The following is a 21,710-nucleotide window of genomic DNA, read 5'->3' as shown; positions in this document are numbered from 1 at the left end:
GTTTCTCTGAACTCATTCATCTACTTCGTTTCATTTCTTCATTTCATTTGCACATCTTTCAAAACCTCTGTGAATGTACTTGTCTCATTTCACAACACCTAATGTTTGGTAATAGGATGAGGCTGGAAGCTCAGGTTGCAGTGATCTCTTTCCCCAGAGAATAAGGGTTGTGGAGGCCCTCTAACAGTTACCTCTTACAATAAAATCATGAAGAAATTGGAACTTACTAGATGAATAAAAAGCTACATAAACTTTTTATTAATAGAAGACTTTGAAAAACTCCAGAGCTAGTTTTTGAGCCAAGACTAAGAGAAATTAGCAACATTTTTGCTTAGTTTTCTTATAGGTATTTTTGACTTTGAGATGGCAATAGTATGAATGCTAGGTGTTTTGTTTTCTTTATAGTTTCTTTATAGAAATCCATAGACCTTCATCCTTTCAGCATCCTTTGTTGCAAATGTATATGTACAAACCTACACATTTTTATACATACAAAGTAAAACATATGTCAAGAATAAACAAATGATATTACACAAATAAAAGTCCTGAGAGACTTTTGACACTAAAGGTTTCTCTCTGTCCTTTGAAGTACTATCTTTAAGGTGCAAATTGCTACCTTTTTTCTGTATCTTTAAACTAAAAGGTGCAGGCAGGCTTTAAGGTATGGCTCCCTAGAACTGCCTCTGGTACTTGTAGGAAAATGACTTCCTGCAGGCACACAAATTATGTAGATGAAATCATATCTCTAATATATTAAGTTGATGATAGACTCAGGCCAGGATCTTCTCACTATGAGCACATAAAAAGGTATGAAGAATTTTCCACAAAGAGCACTTGAGCAGTGATCATACCTGTGAAAGGAGGAAATGAAAGTGCTCAGTGTTACCAAGCTTCAGCTTGAAAAGACTGAATCCTCTGTTTAAGCTCCATTACATTAATAAATTACTAAATTGTCCTCAGACTATGGGAAGCAACCTGCAGCTTACAGTAGCTAAGTCTCACTGACATAATAGCAATAGATTGGAAGCAAAAGAGGGGCACACTGTATTCAGAATGATGTGATCACTTAAATTTTCTTTTATAAAAACTCAGCTCTACAGTGGTCAGCCTAAGGAGCAGATGTGTTGGTCATGACTCATTCTCAATATGAAACTAAGAGCACCTTCCAGATTATGAGCTCATGAAGGTGGTTTTGACACTATAAAGCCTTATCCTGGCTCATGGAGCTTGCTGTGTAGTAAGTACATGCAGCTTGTAGGCATTTGGCTGTTGATTACTTTTACCGCCATAATGGTGACAGGGTCAGCTACAGTCACTCAGAGAAACTTGTAGCTGTAACTTTGGAAATCCTGGCCTTTGGGGACTATCTGGATGAGCAAATTTTTAAATCAAAAATAGAATTAAGTACAACCCACCACAAACACACATATATATGTATATATATAACCCCAGGACAGACAATGTTGTTATGATTTCTTTTCTAATAGCTTACTTATTTTATCGTTGCTAGCACTGTAACTCTACCTATGTTACTTTAATTAAAGCTAACACTGCAACAATAACTGTGAGCATGCCTCCTCCGTTTTAATATTCTTGTTAATACCTGGGGTTTGAGATTAATAATGTAAACTGTTTGCTGGAACATGGTCATAAATTATAAATTGCAAACCATGCTCAATTTTAAGACCAAAGAACTATGGAGGGTAAAATATACAGTTTTAGCTTCATATAACTCTGAGTTCCTATTTTAAACATGAGAATATGATCTCAATTCCCTCACCACTCCACCATCAAATGAGGTAGATATGTGCTTGTATCAACACCTCATCCTTCAGAGAGTGACACATCACCATTTGCATTGTTTTGGAAAAAAAAAAAAAAATTTGCCTCTTACGATAAGAAGCCTTTCCTACCTTTTAAGTGAATTTCAGGAACAGAATCCTGCCATTGTCACTGAGGGTCACAGAGTTCACAAATGAGGCCAATTCTTCCCTTGAAAAGGTTTTCAGAACAACATATTGAAGAGTGACCAACCCAAGACCTAACCAAAACAACTGTGGTCCTTCTTTTTTCCTGTCTTATCATCCCTCTTCTTTCTTTCTTGACATTTAAATGAACTATCAGATATTCCCTAATTCCCAGTCTGTAGTTTTAGTGGTAGCATTCAGAAGCATCTTGTGTGTAGTTTAATTTAAACAAGATTAATTACTTGATAATTTGAATAGATTTTAGTGTCCTTACAATAGACATTTGGTGCCATACCTATCATTAATTGAGTTTTCTCTACATGAAATTTTCAGTTGGTTTATTCCTAGGAATGGCTGTGTTTAAAAATCTGTAATCCATGCCAGTTTTGATCTCCCAAAACTCACACGAACACTTTAATGTGCAAATGTGGCTTTATTGATGAACATAAATACAGAACAGAAAAAGTGACCTCCACTCAAAAGGAGGTTATTCACAATATGCCCCAGTCTGTATCATTCTATTTTGTTTAATTATTAATCAGATCCAGCTGCGAAATTGCTCATCTTGTTTCCAGGTACAAGCACGTACATGTGCTTCTTCTGTCCACTGTGTTTCTCAGCCTAAGATACCCCAGAAAGTCAATTCCATTGCATTGTCCTCTTCAGTTGCATAGGAACAGGAAGAACACATTGAAATAAAAAAACCCAAACCTTAAAACAAGTCTTGTAAACTAGCTGCTAACTGACGGTGCCTGGTTTTGTGCTAAGTAAAAAAAAAAAAGGCAAAATACCCTTACTAAATGTCTCTTACTAGTAAAGCATAGCATAGCATGCTTGGAAAGAAGTCCTGGTGTTTGTGGTCACCCTTCTGGAGCAGACACAAGGCTTTATGATTAGATGCATTTGCTTTAATTCACCATGGTGGCATCACGGCTGTCACTTTAAGCAGTTGCTCCAAACACTGTCTAGAATTGTCAGTTATTTGGCGCCTGGAAATGGTTAAAACTCCACCCAGGACTTCCCTCCCTTGTTGACCTCACCGGTTACTAAGTCTCTGCGGTGGGATTCTGTAGCTGACAGAAAATTCAAGACCACTATTCTCACCGTGCTCCCCACTTTTTAAGATGAATTTGTGCTAGAAGAACCCTTAACAAACAGGTGAGATTTCAAGTGGTCAAGATGCTGTTGTCCTGATGTCTGCCATAATAAAAACATATTTTTTACCTTCAGGAAGCACGGTTAAAAAAAAATGGCATATGTTAGGTATATAAAATTAAAAGAAAATTTTAAAAAGGTGCCAAAACCAAAGAGGTTTTGGAACAGTGTTATTTATAACACCCAGACATACACCCAGAAGTGGTACAAACAGTGTTACAAAGTATTACAGAAAACCAGTATGGATCTAGGGGAATCAATAACTGATTACCAAATCTAGAAGTGTTGTCTTGACATGCTTTAAAAGGATCAAGTCTTTCTCAAGTAAAGACCATGGTATAAGCAAACCAGCACACTGAGTGAAAGTCTGTAGACGGCAGGAGTTCTGGTAGGTGAGTGTCACTACTCAGGAAGCCTTGGTGTATCTGTGAGATAACATTCTTAGGTGATTCAAATGGTAAAGCTTTGAAATTTCAATGACAAAATCCACTAGGATGACTTAGATATAACAGCACAAAAAGAAAAAGAAATTCAGTGAAAGCCACCTTTTCTTAACCAGACAATCCTGCTTCACATTCTTTTCTCATGCTTAGCCAAAGATCCCACCTTGCCACCACATCTATGCTCACCTGCATCCTCCCTCTCCCACCATCACAAAAAACACCACTCTTCCCTTCCAGTCCATTCACTACTCTCCCTCATAAATGCCAGTATTCATGACAGATGACCATTGCTCTCCCTTGCCTTCTTGTTGTCTGCTGTCTGTTCTGCTACCACATGGGCTACCTGGCCAGAACCTCTCTCCCCACAGCAATCCTTCTCATTCGTGCTCCTTCAAGAGGAGTAACTGGAGTCATGGAAACGATTTGGCCTTTCAGAAACTGAGGTGCTTTGGTGCCTGTGAGGATTAATTTTGTCTGCCCTCTCAAAACAAATGAAAGGAAGCCAAAATGATCAGGAATGAATAAGAAAATAAGCAAGAGCTCTTGCTCAGACAAACTGCTGAAATATCTCCAGCATTAACAGCAGTAGGGTTTCATAGGGTAAAAGATTGAATTAAAAGTGTTTCCAAAATCCTAAATTGTTGAAGTTTAGTTTAGGTGTGCTTATAATCCTATGAGATACATGAAACAAGGAGCTGGCTCCAGAGGAACCCATTTGCAGCTATTAGCCAAGCTGATGCACACTAGCTGGCCCACTGAGTCAGCGTCACGCAAGGTGTCAGTTTGTGCTCTTTCAATCCTTCCTTCTCCAAGGCCAGTCACTAGCTCAGTGTAATACCCTTTTTGGATATGAAGGATTGGAAAAACCCAGAATGGCTTTATTGACTGTCAGGGCTGAAAGTGAAATGCTTTCTTTTCAGATTTCAACATGCTACACACCTGACTCCAAAGACGCCTGACAATCTATGTTCTTTTAATTGGCAAAAGAAATGTCTTAATATTGGCTTTGAAGATGTACAACTGGAATCGTTGTGTTTTAAATGCTGTGGGATTAGCTGTTACTGTTATCACTAACAGTAAAACACACAGACAAAAGTATCCCCTTTCACCTCTCAGAAGTACATTTTGGAGAGCAGATGGGAGCAGAGAGGTCAGGAATGGTGGGGAAAAGGCAATAGTAGACCCAGCAGCCTCAGAGGGCTGCCTCTGAAGTATTTTTGCCTCATCACAAAAGGTTGATTTAACTGAGACCCTCTCGGTAATTGTGAAGTCTGCCTTACTACTGAACATGCACAAGAGGAGGCTTGAAACGGCCAAATATGTCTCTTATCCAGCACATATCATGCCAGAAAGGTCAGTTAGCTTGTGCAGTCACCTCCAAAAAGGGGGGATATCCTAAAGGGAAAAAAAAGTGTGAACTTCTATTGCCTCTACAAAGCAAACTGTTTTCCCCCACCGCTCCACCCCTTTTTTTGGGGGGGGGTGGAAACAATTGACCTTTCAGCCCCCTTTGTTCAGGAAGATGTTTTTCTGGCTCACTTCTGTCTTCTGCCTCCGTTTGACACACAATAAAAAACTGAAAACAGGTTATGAATAAGTATCTTTTGAAGGGTTGTGCAGATTACAGGAAGAGGCACTTAATTGTTGGCAGGTGAAAAACCTGGCTGTGGGTGATCCAGTCCTGATGACAATGAAGAGGTGTACAGGGGGATAGCTGTTTTGCTCTGTTACACATTTCTGTAGGCTGTTTCTTTAAAGATAAATAATTAAAGTTTAAACTGAAATAAGTCCAATTAATATTTCTTCATGTCAGAAGGATTTTGGTATTCCACAACTATGGCCTATGTTGCTTTTATCTCATATAAATTAACCACATGCAATTGTTTCTTTACAGTAAGCTGTATGTATATATCCACATCTCATAATTCCTACCAGCTCACTTGGTATGATCTAAACAAAAAAACAAACTCTGTGTAACCAAATCTTCTTCTTTAAATGGAAATATTTCTCCTTTCTGCCCTTAATGGGTTTATTTTCTAAACAAGGCTTTATTGGTGCAAAACACCTTAAAACACATGTGGTGAATTCTTACTGGGAGAAGTATGTCACTCTCCATGTTTAAGCCCAAACTTAAAAATACTTTAAGACTCTCAAAGAATGCACAGTGATTTAATTGATTCCAGCCACATTAACAGTCACAAAAATCTGTGGTGCTTTACTAGGGGAGTAATGGGTTGTGAATAATTTATTTTTTATTCCTCACTCACAGGTGATGGGGATTAACCTGGCTATTTTTAATGAGTTTTAGATTATTTTAGAGTGCTGAATAATATCCTGTTTGAAGGCAGCTATTATATGTCAACAAGCCAATGTTTGTGCAGTAGGTCATTCAGAAGTGAGAGGAAATTCTGACCACATACTCAGAGTTCAAGTGCTGAATACTTTATGAACTTTGCCTGTAATAAAGGGAAAAAACTCAAAGTGCTTTTCTTCATCCCAATTCTTTCCTCTCCTAATCCCCCTTTCTTCCCTGCCTTGAACACCCTGGTGTCACACTGGTGCTCCTCTCTGGAAACACATGAATATGTGTATCATCCCATTCTAGTAGGTGCTGCGGAACTTGTGGCTCTGAAGCAATCCTACGTAAAATTAAACACTGTTATCACTAAATAAATGTCAGTGCCTTACAGTTACAGCTACAAAATTGCTCACTAATGACCAGGTGTGGCTGATAGCAGAAGCAGCTCTCCTTGCTTATAGAAGAACACTGCTTCCACATCACAGGTGGACCCATGCCATGGAGCTGATGCAACCAAGTGTGCCTCCAGTATAGCATTTAGCAAGGTAAGCACATGAAACAGAGCACATGTTCTCAGAGGTTCTCAGAGGAACAGTTCTCAGAGGTCTAAATACTCATGAAAACAATTTTCCTGGTGTTTTTCACAGCTAGTGCTCCTCATCATCCTGCTTAGCTCTTGTTAGGAATGAGTGTTTCTAAGCTTGCCTCATTTCTGAGGGTTGCTGAATGTCAAATCAGTTACTTGAATAGCGAGGAATGGGACAAGTTTCTACAGTGTTTGCTGGGCCCAGTGACATTAGTAATCTAAACCATGTGTCCCCCAGTTGCTAAAAGAAAGACTCTAGAAGGGTCTCTGCAGAGCTTTTGTGGCCTAGAGCAGCTCAGATCTCCCTTCAACCCGGTGCTGTCATTAACATTAGGTTTGGTTTTGCTTTTAGTATGTATTAAGACCATTCAGATATGGACTATTTCACCTCATTACTACAGAGGTAGGAATGAGTAAGGAATATTGTACATGTTACTCTTGTAGGGAACAGTTATTGAATGTAATTCTTCTTATTGTGTGTAAAAGCAAGTAGAAAAGCAGTGAGCCAGCTTCTCTTAGCCTAGCTAATTGTGTCTGGAGAAGGGCAATAATGCTGCTTCACTCAGACAGATTTTCTTACAAAGAAATACTGTTCAGACACAAATTTCCTTTTAGGCCACCATAAAGTGACAAGATAGTTGATAGAGTCTGATTCCCCTGAAATGGTGTATTCCTAGACAACCTTGAACTTCTCCAGGCTTACCTAGCTCATACATGAGGTGAGGCAACTATGCCTGAGGAACGACGCAGTTTCACAGTGACCTTGATAAAAATATTTGCTTCCATTTTCTGAGCATTGGGTTGATACCTGTGCAAAGGGAGAACGTAAGGCCTGTCATCTTCCTCACCACACAGATTCACACAAGGGATTGGGAGTGGAGAGACAGGATTTGACTAAGCATGAGCCACATGTTGACTCAACATGCACTACGATGTGTGTGTTCCCAAAAGGCACAAGGGAACATGATAACTTGCTGTGAGAAATGGCCCCTGGAGCCCAGCCAGCCACCACACTGCTGCTTGCTGACACCTGCCTTTAGTGGCTCAATCCAGATTGCAGGTGATGAGTGCTGAGAAGAACATGTATATTAGAGTAAGGAGTGCCACTGAGTGAGTGGGAGCTCATTTTGAACAGGACAGCAGTGGAAGCTGTGCTGTTTTGAACGGCACACAGCAAACTATTACAAGCAAAAATCATCCCTTTGCTGACTGATTTGGCATAAAGTATTGACACACACACACGAGCACTCATTGAAACAGTGGCAGATGCAAGACTTTCTGTCCCTTATCCTACTGATTGCAGACCACTGCCCCCATGCCCTGAACATGGAGAGTACTTAAGCACCCCTGGGGAGCAATGAAAAGGTAGTTTCAAAAATATCAGCTTGTCTGAAGAAGTCTTTATGTGCCAAAAAGTCTGGTGGTTTTTCTCAAATGTTTTAAATGTTTCAGTGCTCTAAAATGAATGCTGGAATATGTGCATTTGTATCTGGCTATTATATATATTTACACGTACACATTTATCCTATCCTTAAAAAAACCTGTCTGTGAGTGTAGCAGTGGTAAATTAGTTCAAAAAGAACCAGTTACTTTTCATAGGTTATTAAATGTACTGTAAACTATTAAGTTTTAAATAGGCACTAAACTAATTAGAGACTATTTGTAGGATGACACAACATTTTTGAAAGACTTTTTGTCCTTGAAGGCAGATCAGAGCCTGCTAAAGGCTACCAAATGGAGTAAATCAGAAATACTCTATAGCCATATGCAAATGAAAATCATATGGGAACATTCCAGGTATTGCCATGACAGAAATAAAAGACATATTTAGAACACTTCCCCACGTGCACTGAAAAGAAAAACCTTATCAAAACACAAAGCAAAACAAAAATAAATGTTGTGCAGCAGCCCATCCCTTCAAGCTTGGAATTTGAACTACCTCATCATTCCACAGGGGAGATGGTGATTTTGCTAACAGACACGGTTGCAAATAATGCCAATGGCAGAGGAAAGAAGACATATTTCATTCTGAGGAGGGAAAGACAAACACACACACCCCCTCCTCTGCCTGCCCCCTTCCCTGGCAGAGGTCCAGGTCAGCTGTCTCAGTGAACAACAACAGCACTCCTGGTCTTCAGAAACCTCTGGAAGGAAACCAGAGCCATACGTGTACGTCTCGGCTCTTTCCCTTTTTGTGATATAAGCCTGTTTATGTATTAAATACCTGACTGGTTTCTTGGATTTTGCTTATCCTTTCTTGTATTTTTTATGCTTCTCTGACCCCAGCTGACTGAGATACAGAGGGAAGGGTAAAGTGGAACAATAATGCCCCACCGCCTCCAAGAGCAAAATCTTAGTAAAAGAAATCCACTCATGTCATTTTCGTTCATGGCAAGCAAGGTCTTTTTAACCCTGGCTGCACATGACTGAAAATCACCCTTAGCACCAAGAAACTAGTGAAAACAATTTACTGGCTTATCGATAGCACTCCAAAAAAACTTCCCCTGAGAACTTCGCAGTAGTCCTTACCAAGCCCTGGGGAACCACACCCAGAAAATGAGCTTGTTTGTCAGCTGTGCTGAGTGCTTTGGAGTGGATTTCAAAACAAAGCAAGGACAACTCAAAACAACTGCTCCACACAGACTATTCCTCAACCTGAAAATCAGCCTCACAGAGTCACTACTACGTCAGAGCTTGCGTTTGTACTGGTCACATCAGTTCCTGTGGCTGCTGATACTCTCAGAGATTACAACAAGTGAAGAGGAATAATCCATTACCTTTATCACAACAGTCTTAATCATGACAGACAGAAGGGCTCTAAACATAGTACATGATTTATTTGCGGTGCTTTCTAATTTAGCCACTGAGACAAATTAGTTACTACTGAGACTGAATATTAAGGATATCTTACTGTGTTATGTCAGTCTAGAGAAAGCAATTTTAATTTCTGGAAGGTAAGGTTTTGGGAAAAAAATAGCAGGGACAATTATGTCTCTGTTGACTACTTTGCTATTTTTCCAGACATAAGAGACTTGTTAATGCATGATCACATCAGGGACGCCTGCTGCCTCAAACCACTGTATTCTTACCTATCCAGATAGAAAAACCCAGGAGCTATTCACATACAAACACCTGACTAATAACTAGTATAACTAATGATTTGCAAGGTTGTTGCGGACTTTTTTGTCCTCCACTGTTTATATGGAGAAATGGCACTTTCTGAGAGAGAGAGAGCAGACTGTACGTATAGGTTCAGAACACGTGTCACTGAGGCAAAACATTTTGCTTGACTTTTCCTTCAGGGAGTGATTCTTTCTGTCCTAAAATCCCAAAGGTAAGCCCCTCTGCTAATTTTTTCTTGAAACCAGGTGTGGCAATATTTAAAGTCTGTATTTTTCATGTACATATACATGTGTATATATGCTGTATATACATAATATATATATGTACTTAAACAAACAGATGTTGCTGCATCTGAAAATTTTAGTCAAAGTCTTTCTCAAAGGTGACTTTAAACTAAGACTAAATACCAAATGATGGTTGAATATTGACACATCACATGTTGGTAAACCCCTAAAGTGCTTTCAGCAATTTTTTCAGCTGACCTACCTGCTTCAGTAGGTCTTTATCAGATCTCAGCAGGTATAATTTAATATGATATAAATGATTTAAAATTATAGTAATCTTTAAATGTCTGTAAATGTGTGGTAAATAAGAACTACATGTGTTACTACATCAATAGGCTACTCTGCTGTAAAATGTCTTATAACTGTCTTTCAAGGAATAAAATTTAAAAAAATGGGGAGGGGAGAGGAGATGAAGGGAGGGGAGGGGAGGGAAGCCTACTTCTTCAGGCCTAGTGAGAAGTGGGAATACGCTGAGGAAAAGGGCAATCAGACACTCAATAGCAAATAGCAGTTACATTAGTGACTTTTGTGGTTGATATAAATTATTCTCTCTTCTATTTTTTTATTTCCAGCTTCATTTTAAAAACAATTTCTATACTTTTGCATTTTCTATCGCATATTAAAATATAATTCAGTATTTTGGAAAGTTGTGAAACTCTGAGACTGAAGTTGACCTTTAGACTCTAAAGTAACTACATCTTGCTTTTGAGAGGTCATTGAAAACACTTAGCAGAGCGGGTTACATTTGCCTTGGAAATCATTACCATAAAGCATAAAATTAAATTTATTTTATATAATATATAAATAATATAATATATAAATAATATAAAAAGGGTGAAGGAGGCAGACAATATTTCTGATTGCCGACAGTTTCATTTGACTTCGTTTGAACTTCCATTCTCCATAAGATACCACCATCTAATGAGGAAACACGTGGAATCAGTGCAAGCCAACAGACCGCCACTGCTTTCCTTGGAGATACAAAAGTTTAAGATGGGTCACCAGAATTGTACAGCAAAGTTGGAGAGTGACTTACCAGTTCAAGTCACTCTTTTGTATTAGAGGAAGGCAATCTCTGTCCAACTAAAATTAAGCCTCTCCTACTGTACAATTTTATGGAAAGTATTTTTCTTCATTTCACCTCACAGAAGTGAAGTTTATAACCCAGAATTCAATATTTAATACTGGTCATATAATTTGTCTGCTGTAAAGCTGTTAATGGTAGCAGGATGATCTAATCCTTTAGATCTTGCAAACTTTACCTTTTATGACATGCTGTTAGCACTGAATTCTGCAGAATTATTTCCTTTCATTTATTTTAAGGATATTCCAAATGTTGTTGCTTGTGACTATAGCTTTCATTTTCTGGGAACCTAAAGCAAGTATTGCTCATTGCTCTTTTTGCCTGCTTGAAGCAGGCTGAACAGATGTCATTAACCATTCTTAGATCTCTGATTCCTTGTTTGAGTTCATTGCCATCTCTGGAAAAACTAGGTTTTTCTTCCTATTGTATATGAGTCTGTATGCATGCAGTTAAATTTTATCTACAGTTTTGTGCACTGAAGTGAATAAATGAAGTAAGAATGAAATAAGTCTTTCTAAATTTCATGTGCTTCTCTAGATTTTCAAAACATGGATAATGATACATAATGTCCACATCTTCAACTCACCTTTAAAGTCACCAAAAAATCATACAATCCCTGCAAATATATTTGCATGCCATTGTTAGGCAACCTACATTTTGAAAACCAGCCAGGACTTAAAATATTTGATGCCTAGCCAGCATTTAATGTGGAACAAAAAATTACCTGTCTAGCATAAGAAAAAGGGAATTTTATGTTAGAGCATTATCAAAACTTCCTAAAACCCTGGATGACATATGTCAGATTTTTCTTCCCAAAATTTTAAATAAAGTCTTCAAATAACTTCAAAGACCAGCAGAGGACTTTCAGTAGAAATTGTGTTGTTGGTCAGATGATGTAATTCTGTTTTTCTAAGTATATGTTTCCGTTCTGACTGGCCTGAAATGCTTCCCCTCTATGCAGGTCATTGCGCATTCACCTGCAAATTCCAAGGTCACTCTTCATTGCATTTTGAAAGTGATGCTCCCTGGTGACACCTTTACAGCAACCAGGAAGAATTCCTATTTTAAGGAATATGTTGCATGTGTTTGTCAGAAACTTTCCAGTTTTGGAGCTGAGATCCCTCACAGCTTGAGATGAACACCATCTGGCCCTGGCAGTTCACTAGAATTAAGATTCCCAAATTGTTCCTTGAATTCCTCCCTTGAGGTTTCTCCCCTTCTTAACAACATGCTGAGGACTAAGGTCTCCCTTGGGCAAAATTTCCTTGGGATGAAAATTTCAACAACACACATCTTTAGCCTAGTTTAACTGCTTCAGGCAATTAGCTTTTCTTCAATCTTGTCATCTGTCTTTAAACTTCCTTTTTCCATTGATGTCTCTCTACCTAGGGGTCCAATGTGCCTCAGACATACATTAATACTTCTTGTGTGGTAGCAGTGGCCATCTCTTTACCTTTTCTGTAATTGAGGATAAAAGTCTTTACTTATGAGCTCAAAAGTTAGAGTGGAATTTTTCATCATCCTTGGACAGAGGAGCTATTTTGCAACTGGAAAAACACAGGTACACAAAAGCTTGTACAGATACGCAAAATCGAAGAGCCTAAAAGGACTTAAAAGGGTCATTGTTGTCAGCTGATTTAACTCGCAGCACAAACTGGGCTGCTTTCTGCTGCCTGATTTTATTTCTGAATGCATGTTTTGGTTGGGATAACAAAGTCCAGAAAACTGCCCCACAGTATGCTCCCTTTTAGCCCACAGACTTTGCACCCTAAAACAAGGGGTGGCTTATAGCAATGTAAGCAGTATTATAGAACAGAAATATGCCTGATGTACACAGCAAAATAAAAATTAAAAGGCCAGAAAGAACAAAAATTAAAAGAAGGAGAATCTGAAGAGAGACAGCATTTCAAAGTGAAAAATGTGGTTGACTTGTGGATGCATATAAAAAAATCCTTATGGTTAAAGGAGAAAAAGTGTTGGTGACCAGATCAGAAGGAAAGGAACTCGTGTGTTGGAGGTTAATTGAAGAAGAGTTAGGGTTTAGGTTAGGGTTGGGGGTTAGGGCTAGGGCATGTGTAGTAGGTTAGAAGGGCAGAAACATGCTTTGGCCAGATAAGTCAGACTGAATGATAACCAGCAATAAGCAGTGGTTAAACACCTCCATACAAAATACACTACTTCTTCTTCAAAGATGAGGAAACCCTCATGAGAAACTTTAGAGGACGCTTTGTTCTAGGAGAAGGAAATTTGAAGTACTATGGTTTATCTCTTTTCAGGGATATAAGAATGAATACTCATAAGCTCCAGCTGGTCCTACTGGGCTCCCAAGTTTTGGAACACTGCAGATGTGGGAACTTGTGAGCAAGACTTGCTGTCTGGGGGGGAATCTGTCTTCTTCCTTCTCTTGGATATCATTTCATGGATCAGATCAATTTTCTTTAATGACAAGAAGCCTGCTGCCAAACCCAGATGCTCCCATAAATGACCTGATTAGACTTGGATGTGACGAAGTTGGATTCTACTGGCCTCTGTCTTTGCGGACTTCCTGAGTACTGGTCTTCTAGTCCTGGAGGAGTCCCTGGGTTGCTGAAGATATGGGGGTGCCTCTGTCTGCCCTTTCACATTTAAGAACTCCACCACACTTACTCTTTTTCATCCTTTTCCCTTCAGTGCAGTGACTCATACACAGTATTCACGAAATGATTTTCAAAGCTGCTGAGTTAAATGAACAGTCTACAGTTTACCAAACCCTGACAGAGAAATTAGAATCAAGCTGATAAACTCAGTGACAAATACCAAAGATGTAATGAAAACACAGAACTCTCTGTACTTTTGAATAAAGAAAGCATTTTAGAAGAAAGATAACCTGCTCTCCTAGTAGTGGATGATCTTTTCTACTCTTCAGCTTTTTCTTCAACACACTTGAATTAAATCCACTTAGAGCACACACAAAGCATTCCTCTTGTCTGAACACCAGTGGGACAAAACTACTGAATTGCAGTTTACATGTGGCACTGACAGAGCTGTGTCCTTCCCAGAAAGCCATATAAATACTTGTATGGCACACAGCACTAAGTATATTAATGGACTAAAACTAGCAGCTTTTTAATTCAGCCTCGTAATCCCATTTAAGACCAAGATTAGGTGTCTCCTCTAGAATGTGCATCTCTATTCGACTCCAGATCCCCAGCAGACAGTTTTCAGAGATGTCAAGCACTTGTAAAGTTGGAACAGGCAATTTTAGAGCTGGTATTCTGAGAGATAAACAACACAGAAAAACAAGGTTGTACATTTTCTGGAGGCTGGAGCTGAAATCAGTGGATGCTTTGTTTTGTTGTTTTTGTTTTTAACCTGGGTGCAAAGAAAAATAAAAGTCAGGTTCATAGAGTCAGAGAGAGGTAATCTTGTGCCCTTCCCTCTGTGTACTGCATAACGTGTTCTGGTTCTTACCCACATCCACAGCCTGGGGGCCAAGGCAGTTGTTTTGGTTATGTGCCACTGAAATCAGATTGTTCCAAAGTGATCTGCCAGAGGACAGAATTACAGTCTCTAGGAGCCAAGGGCAAAGAACCTCATTTCAGATTAAACCACAAGACTATTTTTCTTTTCTAAATGTGATTGAATCTCATACAAGGGATGCCTCCTCATGGAGACACTACACTCATTCAAGGCCATAGTTTCAGAGCTGAGATGGTGCTGAATGCTCTTTAAGCAATAGGGTTTCAGTTAAAGCAGAGACAGTTTTTGGCTCTTGGAGCAGCACCACGTCAGTAAGCCCAAGGACTCCAGATGTTTATCCAAAGAAATGTCATGACAACAGCCTCTCTGACACAGCTCCTCTGTTCTGCAGCGTGCTTCAGGGGTTGTCATCATGACTTTCTTATTGCTGCCACTCCTCTCCCCTCCAGTCCATAGAGATTTGCAGCTTTGGCTGATTTAGCCTCTTCTTGGTACTTTTGAGACTTCACCACAGCTCCTTCAGTATTGCTGCTATCCTATTTCAGGGCTCTGGATTGTTGCAGACCACAGGTAACATGCTGCCTACTTGATGAATGATCTCAACACCTCACTATAAGCTTCCTGGGAACTGGATATTTTCATCTGGAAAGTTAGGCTGCCAAAGGTTTTCATCGCCTCAGAAAACCCTTTTCTCACTGGGCAAAATTAGCTGCTTGGCTGCAACTTAGAAAAAAGGATGATCGCTTGCTCTGAATTGTATAGTTTCTCACATCCATGATTACTTCTGAATAGGTTACAAAGTCCAGATTGTAGGTCTATATCAACTTTTAAATAAGAGTGCTCAAAGCCATGTAGATGAGAGGCTGCGATAAGCAGAGAAATGTTTTCCACGTCTCTTTTGAATGATCCAACAACCCAACAATACTTGCATCTGAAATTCTGGTTCATGCCCGTTTCCACATAAAACTGTGTTGCCGACAACTGGTAAAGAACACTTGAATAGAATAGACTGTTTCGGTTGGAGCTGACCCACAATGATCATCTAGTCCAACTGCCTGACCACTTCAGGGCTGACCAGAAGTTTGAGAGTGTTATTAAAAGCATTGTCCTAAAGGCTTTTAAACACTGACAGACTTGGGGCATCAACCACCTCTTTAGGAAGACTGGTCCAGTGTTTGACCATTCTCTCAGTAAAGAAATGCTTCCTAATGTCCAATCTGAATCTCCTCTGGCACAGCTTTGATCCATTCCTCTATGTCCTGTTGCTGGGCACCAGAGAGAAGAGCTCAGCACCTCCATTTCCATGTCTCCTCCTCAGGAAGTTGTAGAGACCAAAGGACTGTTATAATCATATTAGGGGAAAGTGAATATGGATGGGAACTGGAACAGCCTGATAGAACTGTTTGAATAAATAGTTTGACGCATTCTACTTTTTCTGGTAGTTTACTTTCATGTTTTGTTTTCAGGGTGGCCTATTTTGGCTATAAGCAGTTCGTTTTCTGTAAATGGGTCAGAATTTTGCCCATGATTTCCTCCTGTTGCTAATGCATCAGTGGCTTTTCCATCTGATTGCCTAGGGAGACCTCAGAGGTGCAAATATATGATTCAGACTGGAAAGTGTAATTTCTAGTAATAGTAAATGATTCATCCTGTGAGCAAACATTTCAGCGAGAGGGTAGTCAAACCTGCAGCAGTTACAGTAATGGATGTGTCTTGGGCTTGTGTGGTCAGGTTTTGGTAGTGGGGTGGCTATTGCTCCTGTGAGAAGCTGCTGGAAGCTTCCTCCACATCCAGCAGAGCCAATGCCAGCCAGCTTCAGGACAAACCTGCTGCTGGCCAAGGCTGAGCCAATTAGAAATGCTGGTAGTGCCTCCGGGATAACATATTTAAGAAGGGAAAAAAAGTTATTGTGCAGATGAAGTTTCAGCCAGAGACAACTGGAGTGAGAATATGTGAGAGAAAGAGCTCTGCAGACATCAAGGTTAGTGGAGAAGGAGGGGAAGGCGGTTTTCCAAGTGCTGGAGCTGACCCCTGCAGCCTATGGTGAAGACCATGGTGAAGCAGCTGTGCCCCTGCAGCCCATGGAGGTCCACAAGGGTGCAGAGATTCACTTGCAGCCTGTAGAGGACCACATGCTGTGGCAGGTAGATGCCTAAAAGAGGCTGTGACCCTATGGGAAACCTGTCCTGAAACAGGGTCCTGACAGGGACCTTCAGACACGTTGAGAGAGGAGCCCACACTGGAGCAGGTTTGCTGGCAGGACTTGCACCTGTGTGGGACACCTATGTTGGAGCAGGATATGCCTGAAAGATTGCACCCTGTGGAAGAGTGACTCACGTTGGAGAAGTTTGTGAAGAACTATGGTCCATGGGAAGGATTCACATAGAGGAAGTTTGTGGAGAATTGTCTTCTGTGGGAGGACCCCACTCTCCTTTTCCTTATCTCAACTCATGAATAGGGATAGGGAAGGGAATCAACCCCACGATGATGTCTTGTGTCTTTCTGGTCTGAATCTAGTGATCCTGCAACTTCCTATCTAGTGAGCCTGCAACACGACTTCTCTGGCTCTGGTCTCTACAACATTTCCAGTATCATGAAGCTGAGTACACTTAGAAGCTTAAAATGCTGCTGGGGCATGTTTCTGTGGACTTCACATAGACTACTTGTGAAACAAGCATGTAGACAAGAGAAAATCAAAATCACTGACTCCAAGGCCTCCTCATCAGCAATTATCACAGAAAAAACAGGCTCAATCATTTTGTCTGTAAGCTCTCCCATAGCTATTCGAAGCAGACTTTTAAAAATAATAAGGAAATTGCTTCTTAGCCACAAAGTGCCTGTTCCTCAGCAGCTCTACTCCCTTCTGTTCTTTGTTCCACCAAAAGCTTCAAATAACCTCTACGAAGACCATATTACAAACCCAAAAGTTAAAACAGCATCCATCAAAACAAACACCTGGAAGACAAATAGCTAAAACTGACCACTGATGCTTGATACTTAAGCAATGTCATATTGCTTCAGTTCTTACCCAGCTTCTCGTGGATGGTGGTGTTGCAGCCCAGAAATGGGGGGGCCCAGTAAGACTAGTAGGATAGGCCAAATGGAGTGCTGAACTCACAAGGAAGCTGGTGGGATACCACTGAAGGGAATGAGATGAGCTTTCTGAACAAGCTGAAGGAAAGGAGTGTCAGTGTCATAAAATAAGGTGGTTTTTCTCTTACTTGTGCTAATACATAGTTTTTAAATCCAGGGCATCCTCTTAGGGAACAGACAGAAAGATACAGTTAGTGGCTCCAAGGACAATTCAGACTATTATTTGTACTTGTAGCTAGCTGGTAACCATAAAACTGAATTACTTTAAATAAAGGGAGGTATTAAAATTTTGGATAACAACAGAAACACCCATTTTTTGCAAAAAGCTTGTTTGAAAAAGAGGTTAAATGAATTCATCCATTCCCCAGTTGCCCTGCAAACTCAATTTTCAGCTCCTCTTAACTCATCCACCCCACTTATCCATCCAAACTCAGAGAAATGTATCATTTCTCCATCATACTTGGTAAAAATACAATTTTTTCATGTTCAATCATAAAGAGTATTTCTTTCCAGGTCAGTTTCCCCCAAGCTATGCTAATTCCCCCAGGCTTCTTCAAATATGTTAGTAACATCATCATTTTATCTTCATTACTATCTCAGTTATAGTCACCAAGTTGCTTTCTTCGATAATTTTGTTGTCTCTGAAAATACAAATAAAACTGTAATTCATTGGTTCTCTACAAGAAACTAGACAGTATGTGCATCTAGCTCGCTCTTAAACTAAGAAAGACTTAACAGACATGGTATTTAGCGAGTAGTATTTTGCCAGAAACAAGAGTGGTGGGTCAGAATGACTATGATACACAGGACTGTACCTACACTCCTGGGATTGTATAAAATCTGCTGGAATATGAGAAAAGTTAAGGTCACTGTGTGGAACAAGTTGACTCACTCCATATTATGGTGAATGGCAGGAACATTTTAGTAAGTGTTCTTTTAAAGTTATAAAAATTTTCAGATTTATCTCAATTTGGCTTCATGAAAACTGAAACTTGCAGACCTTTAAATAAGCTTCATTTTTCCCTTTGACATGAAAAAGCTTAAAGACTACATAAGAACCTGAGAATTTCTGGAGCTGTGGCTCCGTTTTTCACCTTACCTGATACGGACTATTTATTTGCTATGCCAAACTTTCATCTCTACTGCATAATAAAGTCTTATTAATATTGTTTCTGTCTGTGAGTTTTATGCTGCTTCCCTAAAATGGATGAACCAAGTATTTTTTTGTTGTGATGGGCATCAAAATCAAAGTGCCTCTGGAGGCTTGCTGGCAGGGTATACTTGTTCCTCAGCTCTCAAGAAATTCTTCATAGTTTTTGTGGTATCCCTCCATCCCTTCCCAGTGGTGGGAAGTTCTCTGAGGAGCACATAGACTATTCATTCTTTGATTGAAGCTGAAATTTGACTATTTGAAAGGCTTGACTTGTCTTTCTTTTCTCCTTTCCTCTTCGTTATCAAGCTTAAACTTATAAGCTCATGGGGGGTTAAAAAAAAAAATCCTAAATGCTAACATCTGAGTTCCCTACTGTCAGTTCGATCAATCTATAAATACACACAATCCTGTATTTTTTAGATCCAGGTTGTAACTGATTTGAGGGGCCCAGAACTGGACAGAGTGTGTGAGGTGCAACCTCACAAGTGCTGAGTACAAGGGAAGAATCACTTCCCTAGTCCTGCTGGTCACACTATTTCTGATACAAGCCAGGATGCCACTGGCCTTCTTGGCCACCTGGGCACACTGCTGACTCCTGTACAGCCACTGCCAACCAACACTCCTGGGTAATTTTCCACTGGGCAGCTTTCCAGCCACTTTGCCCCCAGCCTGTAGCATTGCAGGGGGTCATTGTGACCCAAAAGCAGGATCTGGCTCTTTGCCTCATTGAACTTCACATCACTGACCTCTACCTACTAATCCAAAATGGCCCTTTTCTGATGCCTTTGTGTGCTTATCCTAGTTCGCACTGTGTGTAGTTTTCAGACTACCTAAAATTCTACAAATGCATCAGAACCATTTTCCCACTTACTAATAGCACTATTAACAGTAGTAATAAAGGAACACTCTCTACTCTCTCAGGTTTCCTAGTTCTGATAGACAGAGCTCTGCAGAGATGAGTGAACTCAGAGAAAGGTTTGAAAGTTTAAGCAGTTTTCAGAAATCTTGCTGATTCACATGGGCTGTGGAATTTGTTTGGAGGCAACATGAGAAGAGATTTTCTCATGAGTTTACTGATACTTCTGGTTTTTACTTGTGGTCAAATAAGGGAAATATTTAAGGAGCTCACCAAAAGAGAAAATAACATGGGTACATTTCCAGGTGGGACTGACAAAATTCCCAAAAATACTTTGATAACAATGGAAGAATGGGTTTTGTTTTGAATGCCAAGCGGAATGTTTATCATGATATATGTTCACAAGCACTACTCTGCTGAATTATTGTTTTTGTGCTTCAGGAGAGGAAGTTTGTTGGGGGTTCTGGCCAAATCAGCGAGAAGAAAATGGAGCAAACACCTGAGAGGCTGGGTGAAGCTGAGGAAACCAGTCTAATAGAACTACTGCATAGCAGAGAGTACTAATAGAGGAACTTTTTGATTTTTTTGGTGGAGTGCAAAATGTTAATCACTTGCAGCATCGTGTTGTCAAGAAAGTTGATTGGAATTATTACAGAATGATAAACTAGAGGCAAAATATTTTTTTTTCCATTGGACAGTATTTACTTCAAATAGTCTTGCCAGGGCCAGTTTAAGGAGTCCACAAATTTCAAGAGAGACTTGCCAAATCAGATTCTGTATCTTTCTAATAATTTGCTCACTGGAGCATTTCTCCCTTCAGTATTATTGGAGTAATGACTATGACCTGGGTCTTGCAGATGGAAGGTTTGCAAGCAAGTTAGTACTTTACTAGACAGTGATAGAGCTGGAGATAGGAGTTGAGATTTCAAGGGTACAACCTTGATATCAAATCAAATTTCACAATACTACTTCTGCAGTGTGAAGGGCAAACTCTCCAGCCACAGACAGGCAGAGATGTAGGACAGATGCAGGAGTTCCCTTAAGGAGACAGCAAAAGTTATAATCCCCGTCATGTAGCTACCAGTGCCTGAACAAGCTTTCCTTCTTAGAAAGGGAAAGAACTAAGGTCCTAGGATCTAGACCCATCTTGAGAACATGCCCACTCAGGCATGTTCTCAGTCAGCTTGTTTGTACTTCATCTTGCCTTTAAAGGAACCAAAAAATTACAAGACACTTCTTCCAGTAGCTTTGTACAGATCTACAAGCCTACACCAGTAGTGTTCTGTCATACTCACCTTTTTTTTATCCAAACTACCCACTTACCACAGAAATCCATGAAAGAAGCCTTTCAAGAGCCAGCCATGTCTGATGATCTGCAGGGTGGCCTGTCTCTTTAGCTCAATGTACTGTAAACCTACTGCTTTCGCATTCTGGGCCCTGTTGTTATTGACTCAGCTGTAACACCGCTGGTTCTCCCAGTCATTAACGTTTGGTTCCTTATTGAGCAAGTAAACAATTTTGTCACATTAACAACATGTTTACAGCATACACAGCTTGTAAAAGCACCAGCATTGAGGAAAACAGCCTTCTGTCAACCCAATGCTTTCAACAAAAAACAGGCTCTGTAGGTTTATTAGGAAGATTTGCAGTACATTATCTGAGGACTGCTAATTGCAAGCTAAGCTCGGGACATGAATCAAAACTTCAAGCTCCAATTTTCTGTAATGGTGTAAAATGCATTAGGCTTTTCAATAAAGCTTAGCTGCTGCAGCAAGGTAGGAGATGATATTTTCTTACCAAATTTAACTCAGGTTCTTTAATTATGAGTGAGTATTACAATTCAGCTTCTGACCTTTGCTATAAATATACATGTCTGTAGCTTCAATTAGTCAAGACTTGTCTGAATCATAAAGTGAAGGTCCGTTCCTGCTCCCACTTCAATCAACAGGAGAAAATGCAAGCTGGCTTCCATCATGATAATTTTAAACTTTGACTTCTGTGGAAAGAAAGACAGAAAGAAATGTAGTGTCAATGGTTCAAGGGGATTTTCACGCCTCTATAAAATGTGAAAAATGGTTTTTCATAGCATAAGGAAAATCATAATTTTGGGATACTTTGTTTTGGTCCACTGCAAGAGCTGTGTTTTTTCTCCTATCTACTGAATTCTAAGCTACTCAAACCCTTTCTCATCAGGCATCTGCACAGTTC

The 21,710-nt window shown here is 39.9% G+C and overlaps 1 long non-coding RNA gene across 2 annotated transcripts; it reads left to right on the top strand.

Moving 5' to 3' along the window:
• The first annotated feature begins 3,032 nt into the window (after window positions 1–3,032).
• LOC114056583 lies at window positions 3,033–8,650 on the top strand. Of its 2 annotated transcripts, none has more exons than XR_003571037.1 (3): window positions 3,033–3,125; window positions 6,288–6,409; window positions 8,405–8,650. It is a non-coding gene; the product is annotated as an uncharacterized LOC114056583 (long non-coding RNA). The 2 variants fall into 2 exon arrangements; XR_003571038.1 differs by having other exon boundaries at window positions 3,046–3,125; window positions 6,262–6,409.
• Window positions 8,651–21,710: the final 13,060 nt, after the last annotated feature.

The sequence above is a fragment of the Empidonax traillii genome, unplaced genomic scaffold, assembly GCF_003031625.1.
Source record: "Empidonax traillii isolate 1590-97213 ecotype Southwest subspecies unplaced genomic scaffold, ASM303162v1 scaffold98:size2021230, whole genome shotgun sequence".
Taxonomy (NCBI): Eukaryota; Metazoa; Chordata; class Aves; order Passeriformes; family Tyrannidae; genus Empidonax; species Empidonax traillii.
Note: the sequence above shows the minus strand (reverse complement) of the source record. Positions and strands in the feature narration are given on the sequence as shown.